Raw genomic sequence first — 24,093 nt, 5'->3', positions numbered from 1 at the left:
TTGTGTTTCTATGTTGTCCCTGTTTTGACTCTTGGGCCTATTCTAAATCTTCAGCCTTCCATTTTCAAAATTTTACTTAAAAACGGTTCTATTCAAGCTAGATCTTGCTCAGGGAGTAGCATATCCAAATTCATATGACAGATTTGAAATCATATTTATTTAAATAGACACTCTATTTCCATGAGATTTCTCTGGACACTGAGAAAAGAAAAAAAGTAGCTCTCCTCATTAAAATATCTCTTCCTGTGTGTGCCCAGAATGTCAAATGGCCACAGCATTCTCCTCCAGGGAGTTTATAATCAAGCCCAGGACCCAGTTAGATGAAAAAAAAAAAAAAAAAAAAGGCTTTTTTTAGGCTTAACAAAGTCATATTCTTTCTTCCACCAATCCTTGCCCTCTGTAAAAAATAAAATAAAAATTTTAAACCTGTTTATAAAAAAATGTTTCCACCTATTAGGCCATAATAAGGAACAGGAGTTTTATTTAGTATGGAGGTAGAATAAAGTCATATTTTGACTCTGTCCTGCACACACGCGTAAGAAATTCTAAGAAACAGACTTTCTGATAATCATGTTTTTCTCAAATATTAAGTGTTTGCCAAATCTGTACAATACTCAATGCCTACACTGTTTTAGATGTTAGGAAAGGTGCAGTAGATATGAGACACATCCTACCTTCAATTTGACGTATGATAGACATACAAACCTAAAGGTCATTAGGGTAGTACTTTTGCATAAAATTCAGAGATGCAAATTCAAATGCCTACAGGGGCCAGACAGGTAATCTAAAGGTGCGAAGGTTAGCATATGTAAGGTATCTGGGATTGGTGGGACATTTGGTGAAAATGAAGACATTGAAATAATAATAACACAAAAAATATCTTAACAAAGCACTGCCCCCAGACCAGCATCAGATTTGGCAGATCTAGTCTGTAACTGTTAAGTGAGCCAGCTCTGGCACAGATAAATGGAATGCTTATGTGATTATTTGAATGCACTGAGGAGTAATAAGGAAAGGTATTAAAAATAGTGCTAGCAGGTTGGAGATTAAGTGACCTTTATCAGGGATAGTTTTCGGGTAAAAAAAAAAAAAATCTCATGAGCTGTGGTCTAAAAGGAGCACACATTTTACTGCATTGAAGATCTCGAGAATGCAGGTGAAACTTGATGGCTGAATGGCTTATTTCAAACTGGTATTCCTTTTCTAAATACCCCTCTCGTACCATCACATTCTCTTAGCTGATTCTACTAATTTATTTTGAGTTGAGAAAGCCAAAGAAGAGAGAGATGGGAAGAAAAGATGGTGGGGCTGAGAGCAGAGGAAAGAACCTTTTTCCCTTTTCCCAACCGAGTATATAGAGGGTGTGGCTCTGGAGAGGAACAGCCTCCATGTTTTAGAATCTTGCCACCGGGGGTACCAAAATCTGCTGCATCACAGTGGAAGTAAACCAAGTAGCTGAGTGCTCGTTCCTAATTCTCTGATGATGGATTGCATATATTTGTTTTAGTGTCAGAGAAAAATTTCCCAAGGATCTTCTGTGAGCATTAGGATGTCATTTATTTCAAGGGGAAGGAGGCTCAAGTATTTATCTCTCTGAAGGCATATTATTCTCTGACACATTAATTGGCCATGTTAGATTGATTTTTAAAAAAATGTTACCTTACTGAGGAAAAATTCTGATTTCCTGGTGCAATTATCTTCTTTCTGAGTACTTATCTTTCCAGTAAAAGCTCTTCACCAAAAGGTTTTCAGTGGCTCGTTACAATGAAGGTTTTTAAAACATTTTTAAAGAGCATTTTAAAGAAGAGATAAGAATGGTCTGTTGACGATTTAGCTTTTTCTTCAAAAGAATTTTAGGTGTTGGCAATTGCCTCAGTACCAGAAGCCTGAAATAAATTAGCAAAGATGTCTAGAAAATTAGTGAACCCGCTGAGAACCTCAGTGTCTGAAGTTGCCTTAGAGGTGACACACGTGGTCCAACTCTCTATCTAAGGCTTGGGTTTCTCCCACAATATCTTGATTGGGAATCTAGTTTCAGTCCGAAGTCTTCCAGTATTGAGAGAATTTACTCTTTCTTAATGCAACTCATTCCATTTTTCTTGACTTCTCAAGTCATTCAGAAATTCTTCTTTAAAGTGGAATAATGCAACTTTTTGGAACACGCTAAATAATTTTGAATCTTTTTGTACGTAGATTTCATGTATTTGAAGATAACTACTATCACACTCTAAACAGAATCATTAAATCTTGTTTCCCTTTCTGTTTCATTTTCCTAGTTCAGTTGTAGTATTGCTGGTATAATAGATGTGGGGTTGTTGTCTGTGGTCGGATGGCAGTTTTTTCTAAACTCGGTGAGGAGAAAGATGGAGTGGATGTACTTAGCATGTATCTGTCAAGATCACTCTCCTGGACTAGGAATCTGGGGAAGAAACAAAATTAATAATAGATCTAAATCCCGGGCTTTTGAGTTCTAAAGCTGAAAGGAGGGACACAACATATTGCTAAGGGTTACTTCATGAAAGAATATTTAAGGATGAATGGCATGCACTCTCAGGTGAAGTTAATCTGGGAAGACTTCATGAAGGAGGTGAGATATACTTAGGAATTAGAAGATCTGAAGGTACTTTGACACAACAAACTCTGGGTCACAAATAAGATGTCAAGAATCACTCTCAAAGTAGTTGTGCTTTCTTACCACCTACTTAAGGTGGAGATTGGTAAATAAAACCCAAGCAAATTTAGGCAAAACCAAAAATACATTTTACTGTTTGATAGCAAAGTTTTGTGTATGTATAAGCTTTTGAGAATTTGTCAGGTGTGTAAATGTATACATTTCTAAATGTAGTTGATATCCTTATTCTGAGTATACACCAATGTAAATTTTTTATCTTAGAGTGAAATAAATTTCCTCAAATTATTTGATAACTTTCCTTACCAGGTAACAAATTCGCGTAGAGATTTTAACACACATATTTTAGATTAACTATGTATTCTCAAAATCATTTCTTTGTGGTAAAATTTAAAAAAAACATTTTTTACCTTTCATAAATCATTAGTCTTTGTCGAGCATTTTCTTCAACTCCCCATCAGTGTTTCCCCTTTGGGCTGAGACCAAGCATGGAAAGTTTCACCTTACCAGACAGGCTTTTTGAAAACCATAAGCAGTGGTAAGGGAGTTTAAATTTATATTTAACTTCAAATGCTTCTTACCACAAATGATATAACATAGGGTACCAAGCAATCATTTTTTGGTATAATTGAGCTAGCTGGTTGGTTTATTCAATTATTTATGAGCCACTTAAAGATTTATTTAGGTATTTCAGCATACTCGGACTGCATCTCTCACAATTGAACATCTATAGCTTCTAGTTTTCCTTTTTGGGTACATAAATAAGAGGATTTCATACCCGTAAAAAACATTTTCATGATGCAAAACAATAAGGTGATTATGTATTATATGAGGTTATTGGGAACCCCCAAACATAAAGAATATGGGAATAAAATGCCGTAGAGCTCAAATATACTCTATGTTGATACGATTTGAGTCTGAATTTAAGAAAGCAATAGAAAGAATTGTTGTGAGAGTAAGGCATTCGCTTCTTTTTTATTTCCTCATTTAAGGTTTTACAGTTTAAAACAATGGACACAATAGGGGTTCGAGAAATTAGACTACTAAGTCAAAAGTGACAAACGTATACTCAGTAGAAGTGCCCAGAATTAAACATTACGTTTAATGTTATTTAGTTATTTAGTTATTCCTTTATTTATTTCTGTTTATATATTTACTTATTCATCGCTCTGAGTCATTTGGGTAAAACCTACTACAACATAGGAATTAAATCTTTCAGAACCGAGGGGCAGAAAAAAGTGGGTAGAGGTAGAAAAAAAAAAATCAAGAAGTAATAAAGGAAACTTGGTGAAAATCCAGAATACTTTTGATTAGATACAGGAGGCAGTGGGAAGTAATAACTGCGATTGGGACTGCCTTTCTGCTATAGGTGTCTTGGAATTCTTTGGGAAGGTGTAGACAGAGCGAGGTCATGGAAGTCATAAGTATTTGGAATGAATCGGGGAACAATGCTAGTGGAGCACTTGCCACTTATAACTGCTGGAAGGTGTGCCCTGAATCTGTCAGCAGGATTTCTGTCTGGGTTGAGTTGTATAAACAGCAGGGCAAGGAGATCAAACCTAACTTATTTTTACTCCGGGTCTTCATCGGCCCCTGGAGAAAGTGACAATCTCACTTACATTATTTTTTTATTATGACTTTTTGGCCTTAATTCTGCTTAACTTATTCAATGCAAGTCTCAATATCGGGGTTTTCAGGCCTCATACGGGATTAGCACCTTATTATGCCGATGGTTTACCCTGAGCTGCCTACAGCTATCACAGCATCAATTATAATTTGTTAATTTCAGCATTTTTGATCACATCACTTGGGGGATTTCACTTGTTAGTTTGCAGTACAGCTCTGATTATTTTCGATGATATACTTATTCACCACAGCTTTGTGTGGCTAATTCCCTCCATGCCTCCCTTCCCCATACCCTGCCAAGCAAAGGCCCTCCTTGAAGAAACTTTAGAATAAAAAACAGCATGAAACTAACCCCGACAGTGTCAAAATGGCAGGGCATGTCCTAAATGACCTCTAAATAGTAATGAGTTATTTAAATAAATCAAAGAGAGAGGAATCAAATAACCACCAGCACAACAAAAATCACAATAAGACAGGATTTCATTTTTTTTCATAGTGTATTGTAAGAATTTAATATACTAATGTGCATTATGCATCATCAATAAAGGACACTGTGTTTGGCATTCCCCCCAACTTATTTAAGATTAAACTGATTTTTTGGCAGAACATCTAATAGAGACAATATTTAGCAGAACATGTTTTGAGAAATGTTGCTTATATTGATTGATTAAAGCTTTTCAGTCTCCAGAGACGAGCCTTGCTTTTACCATAAACAAATTCGTACAAACTTCTAGTTATAAAATAAATAAATCATGGGTGTGTAATGTACAGACTGTAGTTAATAATACCATATTGCAGTATTTGAAAGTTGGTGAGAGAATAAATCTTAAAAATTCTCAACATACACATAAAAAATGCGTAGCTATGTCTGGTGATAGGTGTTAACTAGACTTATTGTGGTGATTATTTCGCAATAAATACAAATACCGAATTGTTATGTTATATACCTGAAATTAATGTAATGTTATATGTCAACTATACCTCAATAAAAAGAAAAGGAAGAAGGTTCCATGCAGGAACCTGGTTATTATATCCACACATAGGGTTTGCCAAGTCAGTTTAGCTCTGAATGAGCAGGTTCATTTTACCCTTGTCCCAGAGCCTAAGGTGGGCCTGGAGCCCTTGGGGAAAGTCAAGTGACTCTCATTCTGGACATGTATTTTATGTCACCTGCATGGCTCTCTTGAGTGACTCTCTCAAACTTGGAGGCAATGTGATTTGCCTGATGACATTTGAACGAAAGCCAAATTTGCAAATGCCAATTCATCAAAGAATCATTTTACCCTAGGACCAATTTTCTAAATTTACTGATTTCAAAACACTTGTTTCTTGTACTTTAAGAAACATATTCATAAACTTTAGAGATATTTCTGTAGAATAAAATTGCTTTCAGATAGTTTCTTTTGAGAATTTTTTTAAATGTTCTAGTTGATAGGGGCACCTGGGTGGCACAGTTACTTAGGTGACCAACTCTTGATGTCGGCTTAGGTCACAATCTCACAGTTTGTGAATTTGAGCCCCGCATGGGACTCTCTGAGTGATGGTGCTGAGCCTGCTTGGGATTCTGTCTCTCCCTCTCTCTGACCCTCCCCTGCTTGTGCTCTCTCTCTCTCTCTCTCTCTCTCTCTCTCTCTCTCTCTCTCTCAAAATAAATAAATAAACTTAAAAAAATGTTCTAGTTGATAGGTCTTCATAACCACATTTAAATATTTGATCTGTCTCTTGCTCAGCTTCTACTGTTCCATGTGGAGGATTGGGGACACAGTGGGGACTTTATGTTGGAGAATGTGGACAAAGAGCTGAGAAACAACTCTCTGAGCTGTCTGCTTGGGGACTAGAGGAACTGAGGAGCAGATTCAGGGAAACTGGGTGTCTGAGAGAAGAGGAGACTGAAGGTCAGAGAGAGGAGATGTTTAGAGAAAGAGGGAGGTGAAAGAGAGAAGACAATGGAGAATAAAGAACAATTAGAGAGAAGAGGAGATTTCAGCGCAGGGAAGAGGGTGCCAAGCCATCCAATGTGAATTTCCGTGAACTTTACAATATATATATTTTAAAGTGTAGTAAACTAGTGAATTGCCAGATTTGATGAATAAGGTCATGCATGATTACTTTAGTCAACTGGCTTTTGGTGACTTTATGTGGAACCTGAGGCTCATGACCTCCGATATTATTGCCAAATGTCAGTATTTTCTGCCCAATTAGATTCCTAGTGACTTGCACAGGCTCATACACATGGAGGAAAAGCAATAAATAGTTAAGAGAATAAAGGCAAGAATACATAGGTGAAGGTGTGAATATCTGGAGCTGAACAGTCATCAGGCGACACTCCATTTGGCCTTCTCTACACATAGACCTACTGTGGACAATTGAACAAGCTGATTTTGTTTGTACTCATGTAGGGGTCTTAAGAAGACATCTGAAAATCAGAAGAGAAACAGAATGTTGAGAAAATCTAATTACCAGTTAAAGAGAGAAAGTGTGATGTTTGGCAATCTTTCAAATTGTATCTGAAAGCAAATTGATTTGTTTATTTCTCCATCTTTCCCTCTTATTTATTTTATATGGTCAATAGAATTATTTCCACTTCATTGATAAACAGCTGCTAAGACTACTTTTATTTCATAATACTTGCCCTTCCCAAGAAATTTGATTTTTTACAAATCACTACTTCCAGGAATTATCTCAATTCAGTTGAAATAGGATGCTTTTCCCAACTGTCCATCCAGCATTTTGGTGATGATCGCAACTCCGGAATATTAAAATCTGACTCACACTCAAAGTTCTATACTTTAATTTGCTTTCATCTCAATGGTTTACACTCATTTGATTTTATATTTTGATGATCATTATTGCCCCCTTTTCAAAAATGTACAACTCTTATTGAACCAAATGAGATTTTATGCATCACCAACTAAGCTAATTTTTTGAAAATGACTTTACCTTCTAGTGACTTCTTTCATCAAATGGCATACAATATACAGTAAAGCAGAATGGTTAGTATATAAGAACTCTTTTTGAAGCAAATATGTTTTTAAAAACAATTCTGATGAAAAATTTCAGACATTCAAAAAATGAAAAGAATAGTATAATGAACCCACATATGATCATCACACTTGTGAAAATAAATTTAAAAATCTCATTTAACCTGGAGTTGGGATGCCCTGAAGGGGGACCTCTCACCCATATACCACTCACTGCATCCTGGATAATCAGGAGGAAGGAGAAAGCTGCAAATTATCTTAATAAGAGAGGACAGTTTTCATATAGGAGTTTTTAAAAAAGTTTATTTATTTTGAGAGAGAGAGACAGAGAGAGACTGAGTGGAGGCAGGGCAGAGAGAGGGAGAGACAGAATCCCAAGCAGGCTCTGTGCTAACAGCACAGATGTGGGGCTTTAACCCACGAACTGTGAGATCATGCCCTGAGCCAAGATCAAGAGTCAGATACTTAACTGACTGAGCCACCCAAGGACCCCCATTTTTCATATAGGAATTTATTTTCTGCTCTTAAGAAAAAGAAGGAAAGTCCCTCCCTGCCTGGCAATAATGCACCAGCTGCCCCTTGCAGCCAATGAGAACCTGCCACAGCCTCAAGCTGTAGAGTCAGAGCATGAGTAGGGGGAGGGACAGAGAGGGAGGAGACACAGAATCCGAAGCAGGCTCCAGGCTCTGAGCTGTCAGCACAGAGCCCTACTCGGGGCTCGAACTCACGAACTGTGAGATCATGACCTGAGCTGAAGTCAGACGCTCGACCGACTGAGCCACCCAGGTGCCCCTAAAATATTATCTCTTAAGGATAAGGACTTGAAAAAGTGTAACCACGGTTCCCTTACCAACTTTAAAAGTCAAAAATCAGCTACTATCAAATGCCTGGTTTTTACTTTTCCTTGATTCTGTCTTGATGTTTTTTTAACAGAGCATTCCAATTAGGATCCACATAAGGTTGAACAGGCTCGAAATTTCAGATTTAATTTCTGCTTGGTGAATCCATTCTGTTTGAAATAATAAAATGTTCAATATCTAATGGGCTTATTTTCTAGGTCTATAGGACATAGGCGATTATCTGTCCGACAGATATTTAGAAGTCTCTTGCTGTTATTGATACTGTGATATTTGTAATTGTATAGACATACCTCATCTTATTGTGCTTCTCAGAAATTATGTTGTTTATAAATTGAAGGTTTGTGGCAACTCTGTGTCAATCAAGTCTGTCTACTAGCACCATTTTTCCAATAGTATTTACTCAGTGCATGTCTCTGTGTCACATTTTGATAATTCTCACAATATTTCAAACTTTTTCATTATCATTATGTTTGTTATGGTGAGCTGTGATCAGTGATCTTTGATGTCAGTAGTGTGATTGTTTGGGGGCACCACAAACGATGTCAGATGGCAAACTTAGTTGATAAATGTTGTGCGTCTTCTGACTGCGTTACTGACCAGCCAATCCCCCATCTCTCTCCCTCTCCTTGGGCCTCCCTACTCCCTGAGACATAACAATATTGAAATTAGGCCAATGAATAACCCTACAGTGGCCGCCAGGTGTTCAAGAAAAAGGAAGAGACACACATCTCTCGTGTTACATCAAAAGCTGGAAATGATTAACCTTAGTGAGGAAGGTATGTCAAAACCCAAGATAGGCTGAAAGCTAGGCCTTTTGTACGAAACAGCCAAGTTGTGAATACATAAATGCTAAGAAAGTAAAACAGATTTATTGCTGATATGGAGAACGTTTGAGTGGTCTGAAGAGAAGACCAAACCAGCCACAGATTCCCTTAAGCCAAAGTCTAATCTGGAGCAAAGCACTACCTCTCTTCAATTCTGTGCAGGCTGAGAGAGGTGAGGAAGCTGTACAAGAAAAGTCAGAAGCCAGCAGAGGTTGAATTCTGAAGTTTAAGGAAAGAAGCCGTCTCCATAGCATAAAAGGGTAAGGTGAAGCAGCCAGTGCTGATGTAGAAGTTGCAGCAAGCGATCCAGAGGTCTACGTAAGATAATTTTTTTTAAATTTTTTTAATGTTTATTTATTTTTGATACAGAGAGAGACAGAGCATGAATGGGGGAGGATCAGAGAGAGAGGGAGACACAGAATCTGAAACAGACTCCAGGCTCTGAGCTGTCAGCACAGAGCCCGACGCAGGGCTCAAACTCACAGACTGCGAGATCATGACCTGAGCTGAAGTCGGATGCTTAACCGACTGGGTCACCCAGGCACCCCGACTACCTAAGATAATTAAACAACACATTTTCCATGCAGACAAAAGCAGCCTTCTATTGGAAGAAGATGCCATCTAGGACTTTCCCAGCTAGAGAGAAGGCAATGCCTGTTTTAAAGCTTCCAAGAATAGGCTGACTCTCCTGTTCAGGGCTAACGCAGCTGGTGACTTCAAGTTGAAGCCAATGCTCATTTGCCATTCTGAAAACCTTGGGACCTTAAGAATTTCACTAAACCTGCTCTGCCTGTGCTCTCTCAATGAAACAACAAAGCCTGCATGATAGCACATCTGTTTACAACATGGTTTACTGTATATTTTAAGCCGAGTGTTGAGACCTACTGCTCAAAAAAAAAGATTCCTTTCAAAATATTACTGCTCACTGACAATGAACCTAGTCACCCAGGAGCTCTGATGGGGATGTACGATCAGATTAATGTTGTTTTCGTGCCCGCTAATACAACATCCATTCTGCAACCCGTGAGACTTTGAAGTCTTATTATTTACGAAATACATTTTGTAAGGCTATAGCCATCATAGATAGTGGTTCCTCTGAAAGATCTGGGCAAAGTAGTAAAGTGAAAACCTCGGAAAGAATTCGCCATTCCAGATGCCATTAAGAACATTTGTGATTCATGGGAAAAGGTCAAATAACATGAACTGGCGTTTGGAAGAAGTTGATTGCAATCTTCATGGATGACTTTGAAGGGTACAGGACTTCAGGGGAGGAAGTAACTGCAGATGTGGTGGAAATAGTAAGAGAACTAGAATTAGAGGAGGAGCCTGATAAAGATGGGACTGACTTGCTACAATTTCATAATAAAACTTTAATAGATGAGCAGTTGCCTCTTATGGATGAGCAAAGAAAGCGGTTTCTTGGAGTCTCCTCCTGGTGGAGATGCTGTGAAGGGGTGCCTGGTGGCTCCCCTTGGCTAAGCGTCCAACTTTGGCTCAGGTCATGATCTCATCGTTGGTGAGTTGGAGCCCCGCACCAGGCTTGCTGCTGTCAGCGCAGAGCCTGCTTCAGATACTCTGTCTCCCTCTCTCTCTGCCTCTCCCTTGCTTGCTTGCTCTCTCTCAAAAATAAACACTTTTAGTACATAAAGTATTAAAAAAAAAAAAAAGATGCTGTGAAGGTGGCTGAAATGATAGCCAAAGACGTAGAATATTTAGAATACATTTTGTTGATAAAGCAGCAGGAGGGATTTAGAGGGACGACTCTGATTTTGAAAGAAGTTCTATTGCAGGTAAAATGTTATCAAACAGCATTGCGTGGTACACAGAAATCGTTTATGAAAGGAAGAGTCGTTCAATGAGCAAACGTCACTGTTTTAGTTTAAGAAATTGCCACAGTCACCTTGATCAGTCAGTAGCCATCAGCATGGAAGGAAGACCCTATCCCAGCATGGAGATTATGACTCACTGAAAGCTCACATGATGGTTAGCAATTTTTAACAATAAAGTATTTCTAAATTAAGGCATGTACTTTTTTTTTTTAGACTCAACGTTATGTCACATTCAACAAACTACAGCGTAGTGTAAATATAACTTTTATGTGCACTAGAAAACCGAAAATTTCATTTGACTTTATTGTGATATTCTCTTTATGGTGGTGGTCTGGACCCAAACCCGAAGTATCTCCGAGCTATGCTGTGTTAGTAATTGTTGTGGTGGTGTTTTTACTGATCTGGTGTAGTTATGCTATTAGAATTAGGTTTAATCATTTGGGCTGCTTTGATTGTTCCCAAACCTTAGTTCAGAATCAGTTTTAGTTATGTTTTTATCGTGCAGCATAATTGAATACAACTAAAGCACCCATACAACAGTTGGAAACATATTTATCTACAAGAAGGACTATTTATATCAGTGATTCTGGTGCAAGCTTTTCAGATTTTAATTATACCCGAGGGAAATAGTTGTACTCAGCAATATATCAAACTTTTGATGCCTCTGGAGTTCATTACCATACAATAATCGCATTATCTGTCACACTTTATTGCTTAATTTTTGCTTTTCAAAGCTTCTTTATTGGCTGCATTACTTGGTAGTAATGGAAAACACAAAGGGTTGCTATAATTGTAAACCTAGTTTCTTATGTGGGTGGAGTACTGAAATTATGTGTTGGGTAATACCTTTTTTTTAATGTTTTAATGTTTTATTTAATTTTGAGAGAGAGAGAGAGAGAGAGCACACAAGCAGGGGAGGGACAGAGAGAGAGAGGACAGAAGATCTGAAGCAGGCTATGCTCTGAGAACAGCAAGACCAGTGTGAGGCTTGAACTCACAAACTGCCAGATCATGACCTGATCTTGACCTGACCTGAAGTCAGATGCTCAACTGACTGAGCCACCCAGGCACCACATACTTTTTTTTTTTTTTTTCTAACTCAAAAGATACTTGGATTTTTAATCTAGATTTTGCTCATGAAATATAGGCTTGGAAACAATATCTGCAGCCAAGTAGATATCAGTTATTAACTCCTTCTCCACAAAAGCTCCCAAACTTTCTCTACTATGTAAATAACATTCATTACATAACAATTGGAAAATACAGGTAGGCACAAAGAAAAAAATCACTAGAGATAACAATAGTTAACCTTCTGTAAGTGCTTAGACTTTTTTCTTTTTTTTTTTCAACGTTTATTTATTTTTGGGACAGAGAGAGACAGAGCATGAACGGGGGAGGAGCAGAGAGAGAGGGAGACACAGAATCGGAAACAGGCTCCAGGCTCTGAGCCATCAGCCCAGAGCCTGATGCGGGGCTCGAACTCACGGACCGCGAGATCGTGACCTGGCTGAAGTCAGACGCTTAACCGACTGTGCCACCCAGGCGCCCCTGACTTTTTTCTAATAATATAGTATAATTTATAATATAACATAAATATCTTATATTCATTTTACAACAATGTGAACTCTATAAACTGCGAATATGCTTTTTTCGCTTAATATGTTATGAATATCTTTTCATGTTAACACACTGCTACTCAATCATTCTTTATTGCTATATAATAGTCCACAGTTAGACTCACATGATATACACATTTACACCGTCTCTAATTTTTTTAAACATTTTAGTTTTAAGTAATCTCAACCTGGGGCTCAAATTCATAACCCCGAGATCAAGAACTACACGTTCTACTGGGGCAGCCAGGGGTCCCTATACTGTCTTGTATTTTTTGATCTTCTAAACAACTAAACAAGAAACGTTCTCATATCTATGTCCAGTTAAATTTTTTGGTAAGTTGCTAAAAGGAGTATTGTCCAAAGTTGCCAGTTTTAAAGGTTTATGAATCACAGTGGAAAAAATGGCTTCCATTAAGAGCTGTACCAAAACATTCTTCTATGCTTTCTTGTGGATGAGGGATTCTGATTTCCCTACATGCTCGCTAACTCTAGGTAGTTTGTTTTTAATCTTTGTCAATCTGATAATAAAAATTTCATCTTGTTCTTATGTGCATTTGTTAAATCGCTAGAGAGAATAATTTTTTTGACATTTATATTTTTCCTCCAGTGAGTTGCTGCTTTGAATTTTTAGACTTGTTTTCTGCTAAAGCATTCATCTTTTTTCTTAATAATTTGAAAAGCTTTTGACATATTAAGGAGGTGATCTTTTAAGTATAATGCATTTTGTAAATGTTATCCTACTTCATACTTTGACTTTATGGGTTGTTGTTGTTGTTGTTATATAAAAGTAATTAGCTACAAGAGGGAAATTTTACTGATTTTTTTCAACAGGATAGAGGCAATAGTTATTTCTTATGCCTCTGTCTGGAATTTCTGTTTTTTTCTATCCCTAGTACTTTAAGCATCCATATATATACTTTTGGGTTTTGTTTTGTTTTGTTGTGTTTTGGCTTTTATTTTTTTTATTTAAATTTTAGTTAATTAATATATAGTGCAATATTGGTTTCAGAAGTAGAATTCAGTGGTTCATCACTCTCCTATCTAACATTTAGATCTTTCATCCATTTTGGATTTATTTTTGTGTATGGTGTAAGAAAGTGGCCCAGTTACATTTTTCTGTATTCCAAACACCATTGTTGAAAAGACTGTCTTTTTTTCCATTGGATATTCTTTCCTGCTTCATCCAAGATGAGCTGACCATATAGTTGTGGGTCAATTTCTGGGTTTTCTGCTCTGTTCCATTGATCTATTTGTCTGTTTTTGTGTCAGTACCATACTGTTTTGACAACCACAGCTTTGTAATATAGCTTGAAAGCTGGACTCATGATGCCTCCAGTTTTGTTTTTCTTTTTCAGGATAAGCATCTATATATTTTATTGTCTGGTGGGCAAGTCCCCCTTCCTGCTGTTTCTTTGTTTTATATTTTGCTTTGCTTTAAAAAATATTTTGACTACTTAGCAAATTTGTTTTTCACTAAGAATTATTTTCCGATAAAATTTAGAATCTTTTCATTGATTAGAATTGGAACTATGAGTGTGTTAATTTAATAGATAAATTTGGGGAGAATCAATATCTTTATAATATCAAGCCCTCTAGAGAGGAAACATGGTAACTCTCTCTAGAGAGTCAAGTTTGCATTTATGACTCTCAAGAATATTTGAAAATTTTATCTATATGGGTTGTATTTATTCTCTTAATAAATACTTATCGAGCACTTACTCTGTTCCAGGCACTGTTCTAGGTGCTGAGGATTTAATGGTGAAGCAGACAGGTGGGATTATATTCTTGTGAGGAGATAGAAAGTAAACATATGAACCAATCAGTAAACTGAAAAAAGCCAGAGTGGGAAGTAATAAGACGGCAGCAAACAGGGTAGTTAGTGTGATAGCAATTAGGGAAGAGGTAGCAGGGAGTCTCCTTTAAAGAGGTGATGCTTGAACAGAGATTTGAATTCTAATAAAGATCCCCTTGTCTGGGGGAACATTTCAGGAGAAGGCAAGCAAACGTAAAAACAGATTGGACTGCACCTGCTGTGTTTGAGTCAGCAAAAGGGGGCGTGATGGAGCAGACTGAGCAGGGAGACAGGTAATAGGGAGTTGAGATCTGAAGCAGGCAGGATCCAGATCATGTCAGAATTAGTAACCTGGGAAGAGATACTTGGCTTTACTGCCTTATTGCATCAGGAAGTCACTGAAGAGCTTTAAGCAAGGAGGGATACGGTCAGACTTGTGTTTTAAAGATAAGCTGGCTGCGATGTGGAAAATAGACTGTCACGTAGCAAGTGAGGATGTGAATGAAGATGCTTGTTAGAAGGCACTTAGGAGCCTTCAAGTGCAGAGCAGAGGTGAAAATGAAACCAGCAACTATGAGCAGGAACTGGGCACTCAGGTAACCTGAATACTTAATTCACCAGAGGAAAATCAGGGCCATGTCTTCCCAAGAGGTTGCCTTCAAAGCAGTCTCTAATGCCTCACAGGCCAAGAGAGAGAAGGATGGACCCAGGAGGCAGGGACAGAGGATTTTGGGTAAGGGAAAGGAAAAACTACATTTTGAGATTATTCCGTTTTAAAAGGAAATACTTAATTATTTTCTACACTTCCTCTGAACTTGTCAATATCTCATATCTATTAATGACTAGTATTATAATTTATAAAGTTTCATTTTAATGAAGATGGTGAGTAATATAGCTAAATTTCCAAGGCGTCACATATCAGAGGAGAAAACAACAATGACAACCCTGGAAATGGTACAAAGAATGCAAAAATATTAGCCAATGACAACTTTAGAACCAGGCGGGTCCTATGCCTTCACTGGAAATTGAAAATATCTGTGTACTGCTAACAAAAAATTAATATAAAGTGTTAGATAGTGGTGCAATCTATTGACAGAAATACTTTTTCTCATTACAGTTTTAGAGAAGCTAAAATTTCTACCACTAACTTCATTAGTTATCATTTTAAATAATTTTGCATTAATTATGTTTCTTAGTAATCTATAGTGAACAAAGTTGTTTAGTGCGACTTTGTTTAGTTTCTTATGTTATGCTGTAAGCTTATACTTTAGCATTTTCATTTCACAGATGAGAAAAAAAATCAGAGATATGACATTGCCCATTGACGTTCACTCATTTGGAAAGTGATTATCAGGTTACTCAGATCCTGGCCCTCTCCCTCTAAAACCAGATTATGTTTCCATCAGTCACCGTCTAAAGATATTGCTGTGATGTTATTTTACATGGAAAAACAACTCATGGTAAGCATCATCCTGAGGGGAGAACTCCAACAGTTATAGGGAGTAGAACAAGCAGAATTCTGAGGGTGCGAAGTTTGGTGATATTTGGACATTAGGCATTCAACAGTATCGTAGGGCCCCTGGGATCCATCAGAGACTAACCTCTGCAGTCTAGGACCCTCACCTGAGAATCAGCACACTGATCTGAGGCACCTTGGACCCTGCTCTGAAGGAAGGAGAATCAAGCACTTAATTTCTCATTTTGCCCTTGAATTCATAAAGAGAAAAAAAAATGGGCTAAATATAAACAAACTTGCAATTTTTTTTATTGATACTGATAGATTTATCAGTCTTAATCCTACCACTGTTACACATCACCCTTGAAGTCAACGAGCTTCTCAGATCATGGATATATCTAAGAATCTTCAGACATTTTCCATGTCCCAGCCATTAACTGTTACCCTTGAACCTTTACCGAGAAATATTCTTTCCTCCTCTGTGATACCATACCGGCTAACTTGACAGGGAAGAATTTACTGTTCAAATATTATTGCCATATTAAATATACTTCTGATGATGTTTTCCTCAATGCCCCTGAAGACCACCCTATTCATAATGCAATCAGATCTAATTTGGATATTGATTTATCAACACCTTTATGTCTAAATCAAGCCCAGACTAAAGATCTCAAGGAGATGCAGCCTTTTAGGGGGACACAAAGTCCTACAGATGTAGGCAGGATTATTGGGGCTGCACATATCAAGGTTCAGATTGATTCATTTAAATCTCTACCCCAACTTGCACCATACCTTCTTAAACTAGAAGCTAAAGAAAGACCAAAACTAATAGCTGAAAGAATAATAATTAAAGGATTCATCATACCTTCCACAGCCCCTGTAGCACTCTGATCGTCCCCATTAAAATTCCCAATAGGTGAGGTTAAAAGCTTTCTATGCAACCTCAGGACATTATTAGAATAATAATTCTCTACCTCCCTATTGGGCTAAACCCAAACATTTTTTCATCTCTGGTGCCTCTTGAGGTGGCATATTTTACAGTTGTAGATTAGTGTTCTGTGAAAATTTCTTTAATGTTCCTTTAGATTCTGAAGCTTAAATCAAAATAGTCAATAGTTTTTTTTTTCCCTTCTCCTGGGAAAGTCAACAATATACTTGGGCTGTTTGCTCTAAGAATTTGCTGAGGCACCATTCTACTTTACATAATTAATCTGGACTTCAAGGACATACATTTCATTGTGATTTATTTTATCTAATATGTGAATGACCGTTTGTTGTGTTCCCAAGATAAGGTCAACTCTGGGTCCCTTTAGGTATTTATTGTTTTAGCTCAGAAAGGACATAAGGTTCCCAAAGAGTGGTATCCCAAGGTGGTGAATCCCTTATTTCCGACAGACCCTTGGCTTGTTCACACTCTTCCGAGCTAGTAACTGAGAAACAATCAAGTGGATGTCTTGAGTCTCATTGTCTACTCTAGGCAATGATTCTGCAACTTTTCTGAAATTGTTATGCCCCCAAATGATTTAACTAAATCCTTGGTAATTTCTGGAATTCTAAACATGAACAGATTTAAAATTAGCCCTTCTATCACCACCTGCTCTGGTTTGACCTTGACTATCATTAGACCTTCTGTTCGTATATGAGAGATATGGATAAGCCTTTGGACTTCTGATTCAATTTCATAGTAACTATCAGAGATCAATGATCTCTTTCTTGATCATCCAGTGGCAAAGTCTACTCACCTTGTCTAAATGCGATAACAGGAGCAGCTAAACTAGTGGAGGCTTCTACCAATTTAATCTGAGACTTTCCTTTAAATTTGATGGTCTTTTGTGATGCAGAGCCTTTGTTGCTGAAAAACACATTTACTAACAAGTAGCCTGATGACCTATGAAATCCTATTATTTTCCTGTGCACATATTTCCATTTATCATTGTAATATTTTGAGTTCTTATATTCTTCTTGTATAACTTAAAGAGGAGGAGATTCATGAACACCAAACTTTTAGTTATGAGTTAGATATAGTCAAAATATATTTGTTAGAAATACTTGAGGAGAAAACAAACTTAATCTTCTCTATCGTGGGTCATATCTTTCGTCTGAAACAGAAAAATATCAGGTAGAATATGCTGTAACAAATCTTCTAGAATATGACTTCTTGCCAGTGGTAAAACCTGACCAGATGGCAGTGCTCATTGTGCACATCAGAGTGTGTCATTAGCTAGAGATTAATAAATATACAGATAAGATATCCTTTTGGGGGTGGTACATGGTTTTGGAATGCTTTGGAACAAAAAGGGATCCTGATCTTATTAAGAATCCCAATTAAGAATGCTCAGCAACCTAAAGAACTTTAGAGCCTTATAAAACTTCCTAAGACGTCTATTACAAAAGTAAGTGCTTGAACAAAAATACATGCTATTACAAAAGTAGGTGCTTATAGCTAGCATGGAGACTAAAAACAATAAAATGAAATGCCTTGATTGATCATGAAGCCAGGCAGATAGACTTCCCTAAGAGCCTAACTAAATCTCTGGAAAAGTTGAAAGAGGCTATCATAGAATGCTTGTATCCAGCTTCTCAGAAAATAGGTACTGGGATAAATGTGGGTGTAAATTAGGTGTAAACCAGCTACCCGTTTTCCTCTTTTGCTGGTTTAGGGATACCTTTATCTAAGAATTAGATAAAGATTTATTAAGAATAAAGCCACTATTCTTAATGCTGCTTCTTGCATCCTCAATCACTCATTGATAAGAGCCCAGTATCATGCTTCATTAGTGAACTGACAGCTGGGTTTGTGCACATTTTTTTTTTCAACGTTTTTTATTTATTTTTGGGACAGAGAGAGACAGAGCATGAACGGGGGAGGATCAGAGAGAGAGGGAGACACAGAATCGGAAACAGGCTCCAGGCTCCGAGCCATCAGCTCAGAGCCTGACGCGGGGCTCGAACTCACGGATTGGGAGATCATGACCTGGCCGAAGTCGGACGCTTAACCGACTGCGCCACCCAGGCGCCCCTGTGTACATTTTTTTTTAGGGGTGTGTTAGTTTCCAAGGGCTGCCATAACACATGACCACAGACCAGGCGGCTTAAAACAACAGCCTTTTTTTTTTGTATCATAGTTCTGGAGGCTCTAAGTCCAATATCAAGGTGTCAGCTGGCCTGCTCCTTCTGAAGACTGTGAGGGAGAATTTTTCCCTTGCCTCTCTCTCTGTCCTAGTGGCGACCATGGGCTCAAGGCTGTATCCCTACAATTACTGCTTTTATCACCACATGGCATTTTCCCATGTCCAAATCTCCTTCTCCTTGTAAGGACACCAGTCATTGGATTAGGGGCCACTCCAGTGCAGTATAACTTCATCTTAACTTGATTACATCCTCAAAGGCCTTACTACAAAATAAATTCACACATACACGTTCCCGATGGACTAGAATTTGTGGGGCAAGGCACTGTTCTACCTAGTATAGGAGGCCACCTAGTTTCCCTTGGCTCCAGTTCCTTGCTGTAATCAGTCGGCGTCCTGGGTAAATGAATTCAACCACTGGATGACTCTTTAGATGGAAACTACCACACAGGTTAAATAACCAGAAACCCCAAACTCCCTCTTATGTTGCACCTAGAAAAAGGAGGTTCTTATCTCCACTGAAAAATACTCAGCAACCTTCTGGGGAAACCAGCTTCTGTAATTACACCTTTACAGAAATTGAATGTGAAAGAGAGCTAGAGGACAGATGGTAAACATTTGGAGGTTATCTCATGAGTAAGATACACTCTACTTTTGAGCCACCTAATGATTGCTACACTGAGGATTTCATTACATGGCAGAAAAATATTCTTGGTGACAACATATTGCAACACTATTTGGCAATCAAAGAGGTATATTTTGGCTACAGATCACTGGGTGGCCTTCAATGACTGGTTTTGAATTTGTAGCACAGTAGCCTGCTAGCTGCTACCTGTAAGCTGGGTAGCAACTCATGATCTTGGTAAATGGTACGTGGTAACTTTCCATATAGTTCCTGGCATCACTTAGGCTCTACTTTGGCCCATACATTTTGCCTTAGAACAAGTAGAAGACCAGGGACAGTAGAGGCAGAGTGACAAATGATGAGTTCGAGTCATCCAGGTATCTTGCCCGAAGAGAATAGGACCAAAAAAATCAGGGAAACTGAGATGTTGTGGTAGTTGGAGGGGACAAAGTTATGGCAAACATCCATTACATTAAAATAAATATTTGATCTTATTTGCAATGCTAATTACTTGTTGTCTTAATTCAGGCTGCTATAACAAATTACTATATACTGGATGGCATACGCAACATGTTTATTTCTCTGTTCTGGAGGCTAGAAGTCTGCAATCAGGGGGCCAGCAAGGCGGGATTCTGGTGAAGACCCTCTTCCAGGTTGCAGACAGCTAACTTCTTGTATCCTTACATGGTAGAAAGAGATTGCGCTAGCTCCCTGGCCTCTTTTTATAAAGGTACTAATTACCTCTAAAGGCCCCATTTCCAAATACTATCACACTGGGGCTGAGATTTCAACATATGGGTTTTGGAGGGACACAAATACTCAGTTTGTGATACTTACATTGCAATTTGAAAATCCATATAAATATCCTCTAGACATGCTCCTTTAAGTATAATCCTGTGGATGGATAGCTTGGAAGCTTGTTAGAAATTGGGTAACTCAGGCCACACTCAAGAACAGCTGAATCAGAATCTGCATTTTAACAAGACTCCCAGGGTGACTTACATGCACAGTCGAGTCTGAGAAACACTAGAGCACAATAGATCTTGGGTAGAGCTAAGGAACTTAACACAGACTCTCAGGCCCTCCTGGGGCCTATTGCACTAGAATTTTTGTGCACAGATCCTGAGAAAATGGAGACGAGTTTAGGTCACCCTTGGAAATTGAAGCAAGTAAATCAACACATTATAGGTAGGATTTGTCATTGCTAAAAGGAGGTAGCATATTAGAGTAGAACAAAGCCGGAGGATTCAGAGTTCAAGTTCTGTTTTTGTTTTTCCATTTATTATCTGCTAACCATAAGCTACTCCTTATTTAAATTTTGGGCTTCAGTTTCATTGATATAAGAGATATAACAACATCTTCTTGAGGAAGGTCTTATAAGAGTTAAATGCAAATCTAGGTGAAAATGCTTTGCAAGCTATAAATTCTTATATACATGTAAATCAGTTAAATTATGTTATTTGGCAAGTATCTTACCCTAGAGATGGTTTACACTTACACTCATGATAATGGTCTGTTTTTAAATTATCCGTCTGTGATCTTTAGGTGAGAAAATTTCAGTATGACTTATATTTTCCAGATATTTTCTGCAAGTCAGTTGTTTGCTTCTGTGGATTTTCTTAGAGGAATAAGACTGCATGGACTGATTTCCTTCCTTCCTCCCTCCTTTCCTGCCTTCCTGCCTTCTTCCTTTCCTCCCTTCTCTCTCCCTCTCGCTCTCCCTCCCTCTTTCCCTCTCCGCCACCCCCCCCCCAAACCCATCTCTGTCTCTTTCTATCTTGTTTCATTCAGCAACCATTTATGAGTATTTGGGACATTACACTGGGAATACAGTGGTGAATAGGGTTGACAAGGTTCTTGTCCTTATGGAACTTGTATTCTAGTGGGGAAAACAGATTATTAAAAACAATGGGAATATAACTTCAGTTGGGTGAAATTTCTATGAATACACTAAAGTAGAATCAGGGCATAGAAGGGCTGGAGGTATGTAAGTTGGGGAGGAAGACCATGTTAGTTTAGACAAAGTCATCAGGAAAAGTCCTCTGTGGGAGTGATTTTCCATCAGACACCTAAATAAAATGAGTGTGAGCCATATTAAGATCTGAATCAGCAGGACTTCAGGTGAAGGGAAAAGCAATTATAATATCCTTCTCACTTACCATGTTTGAGAAAGGGTAAGGATGCCATTCTGGTGGGGGTGGAGTGAGCAGGGAGGACAGTGGTAGGAGGTGAGGTTAGAGAGGAGGCAGAGGAGGGAAGCCTTTCAGGACCTTGTAGCAGAGGTAAGGAGTTTGGAGTTTTTCCTAAGTGTGCAGTGGGCAGGAATTTCTGTTTATAAATAGGTATACTGCCTTTTGTGTATTTGTCTGATGTGAATTAATTCCTACAGAGTCTAGACAACTTTTGATACACACACACAAATAAAGTGCTTGAGTCTGAAGGCCTGATCCTAAAGTCAGCCAGGTGACCCCTTCATGGATCAGGCAGGTTGTTGCTTTTCGATTTTTTCTTTGAATTCATCAGGATTATTTTTATCTTAAGACATATAAACCTATCAGAAAATTTGTCCCAATTTTTTCCCCTAAAGGCTAAGCAAAGAAAGAGATTTATCAACTTCTATAAAGGAAGAGCCCATGGGTAGCTTGGCTTCAGATATGATCTAGCTCAGACCAACTCATGTGATCTCTCAGCTCTGCATCAGCTCTACCCCCAGGCTCATGGGGTTGCTTCCTAGAACCCAGCTTGTTTTTGTTTGTTTGTTTGTTTGTTTAAGGTTTATTTATTTTTGAGAGAAAGGGCACAAGCAGGGGAGGGGCAAAGAGAGAGGGAGACAGAGGATCCAAAGCAGGCTCCGCACTCACTGACAGCAGCAAGCCTGATGTGGGGCTCGAACTCATGAACCGTGTGATCATGACCTGAGCCAAAGTTGGACATGCAACTGATTGAGCCACCCAGGTGCCCGCATTTGTTTGTTTTTTAATGGCTGTAGCAATTTGATTCTCAAATACTCTTTCCTTGCATTACCAACTAAAAAAAGAAAGCACATCTCTGATAGATGGCTTGGAATATGGAGAGGGTAGGGGGAGAAGAGAGGAAACTTATTTTTCAGAGCCCTAGCAACTGTTTCCTCAGGTCTCATTGGATTAAATTCCATCTTGATCCACTCCTGAATTAACTCTATGGCCAGGGAGATGGTATTCTCTTATTGGCTTATATCAATCAAACCCATTCCTAGAGCTAAACGTATCGTTAATCCTACTCTAACTGAATAGCATAGAATGGGGAAAGAGTTATATCTCTAAAGAAAAATCTAAGTGTCTTGGTGGAAAGGGCAGGGGCGGGGGTAGGGGAGAAGAATCCACACTAGACCAAGACAGGGCAGACTATAGCCTGTGGGCCAAAGGTCACCTACTGACTATTTAGTATACCTTGGGGGGTAAGAATGGTTTTTACGGGTCTTTTTTTTTTTTTTTTAAGATTTTTTTAAAGTTTATTTATTTATTTTGAGAGAGAGAGAGTGCACACAAAAGCACGAGTTGGGAGAGGCAGGAGAGAGAGAGAGAGAGGGAGAGGGAGAATCCCAAGCAGAGCCCGTGTGGGTCTGGAAATCATGAACCATGAGATTGTGACCTGAGCTGAAGTCAAAGTCGAACGCTTAACCGACTGAGTCACCCAGGCACCCTGGTTTTTATGTTTTTGAATGGTTTTTACAAAATTTAAAAAATTACATTTTGTGACACAAGAAAATTGTACAAAATTTAAATTTTGGTGTCCACAATAAAAGTTTCATTGGAACCCACTTATGTTCATTTGTTTATATGTTGTCTACAGCTGCCTTCATGCTACAGCCAGAGTACTTGCAATAGAGATCGTATGATATCCAGAACTTAAGTAAAACCTATTTACTCCCTTTTGAGAAAAAGTTTGCCAACCCCAGTACTAGACCATCTAAATTAGCTTAAGAAAAAAAAAAAGGTGGGTTTGGGGGAGTAAATGGCTAACATCACCGAAAATTGCAGAGGTAGATGTTTTCAGGCCTGGCTAGGACTAGGGACGTCTTACGAGGTCCCCAAGATTTTTCTCTCTGTGTCATTCTTATTCTCAATCTTGCTCTTACACACTTTTCCTTTCCTGCCATCCCTCAGCTCTGCTTTTTTTTCTAGGTTAGTTTTGTTGGCAGGAATGCTCTTCCCAAGTGGTAGCAAATATACCACTAGCAGCTCTAGACTTCTATTGTTCTTATGGTTAGTGAACCCGGACAGCATATATTTCCCAAGAACTTTGGCCAAAGCCCAGAGGAAAATTCTGATGGCTCTGCCTTGGAACTATAGCTCATTGATGGGATGGGATCTCTGGGCCTGGAGAGGGAAGGGTTCTGATTAACCACCCGGGGGGATGTGCTCAACCTTGTTTCTGAGGTCCTGAGGCCAGAGTACAGATAACCCCACTAGTGGTTGGTGGAAAATTCCCAAAAGGGAAAGATGTCAGAAGACACAAAGCATCAGATGTTCGCTAAAAACTCACCCTTGATATTATTTAAACAATTTTTTTTTTTGCTTTGATAGATATTCATCAAATCGCTGATTTTATTTCATTAGGCTTGTTTTAAAAAAGTATTTCAGTAACTGTGTATGGTAAAAAAAAAATGTGTTGAGGGGTGCCTATTTCAAATTTTGGAGAATTGTTTAGGATCCATTCTGTGATAAGAAGCTGGCATTGTAAAGTAG

The sequence above is a fragment of the Herpailurus yagouaroundi genome, unplaced genomic scaffold (assembly GCF_014898765.1).
Source record: "Herpailurus yagouaroundi ecotype Mexico unplaced genomic scaffold, PumYag 403, whole genome shotgun sequence".
NCBI classification, from domain to species: Eukaryota; Metazoa; Chordata; class Mammalia; order Carnivora; family Felidae; genus Herpailurus; species Herpailurus yagouaroundi.
This window is presented reverse-complemented; position numbering follows the sequence as displayed.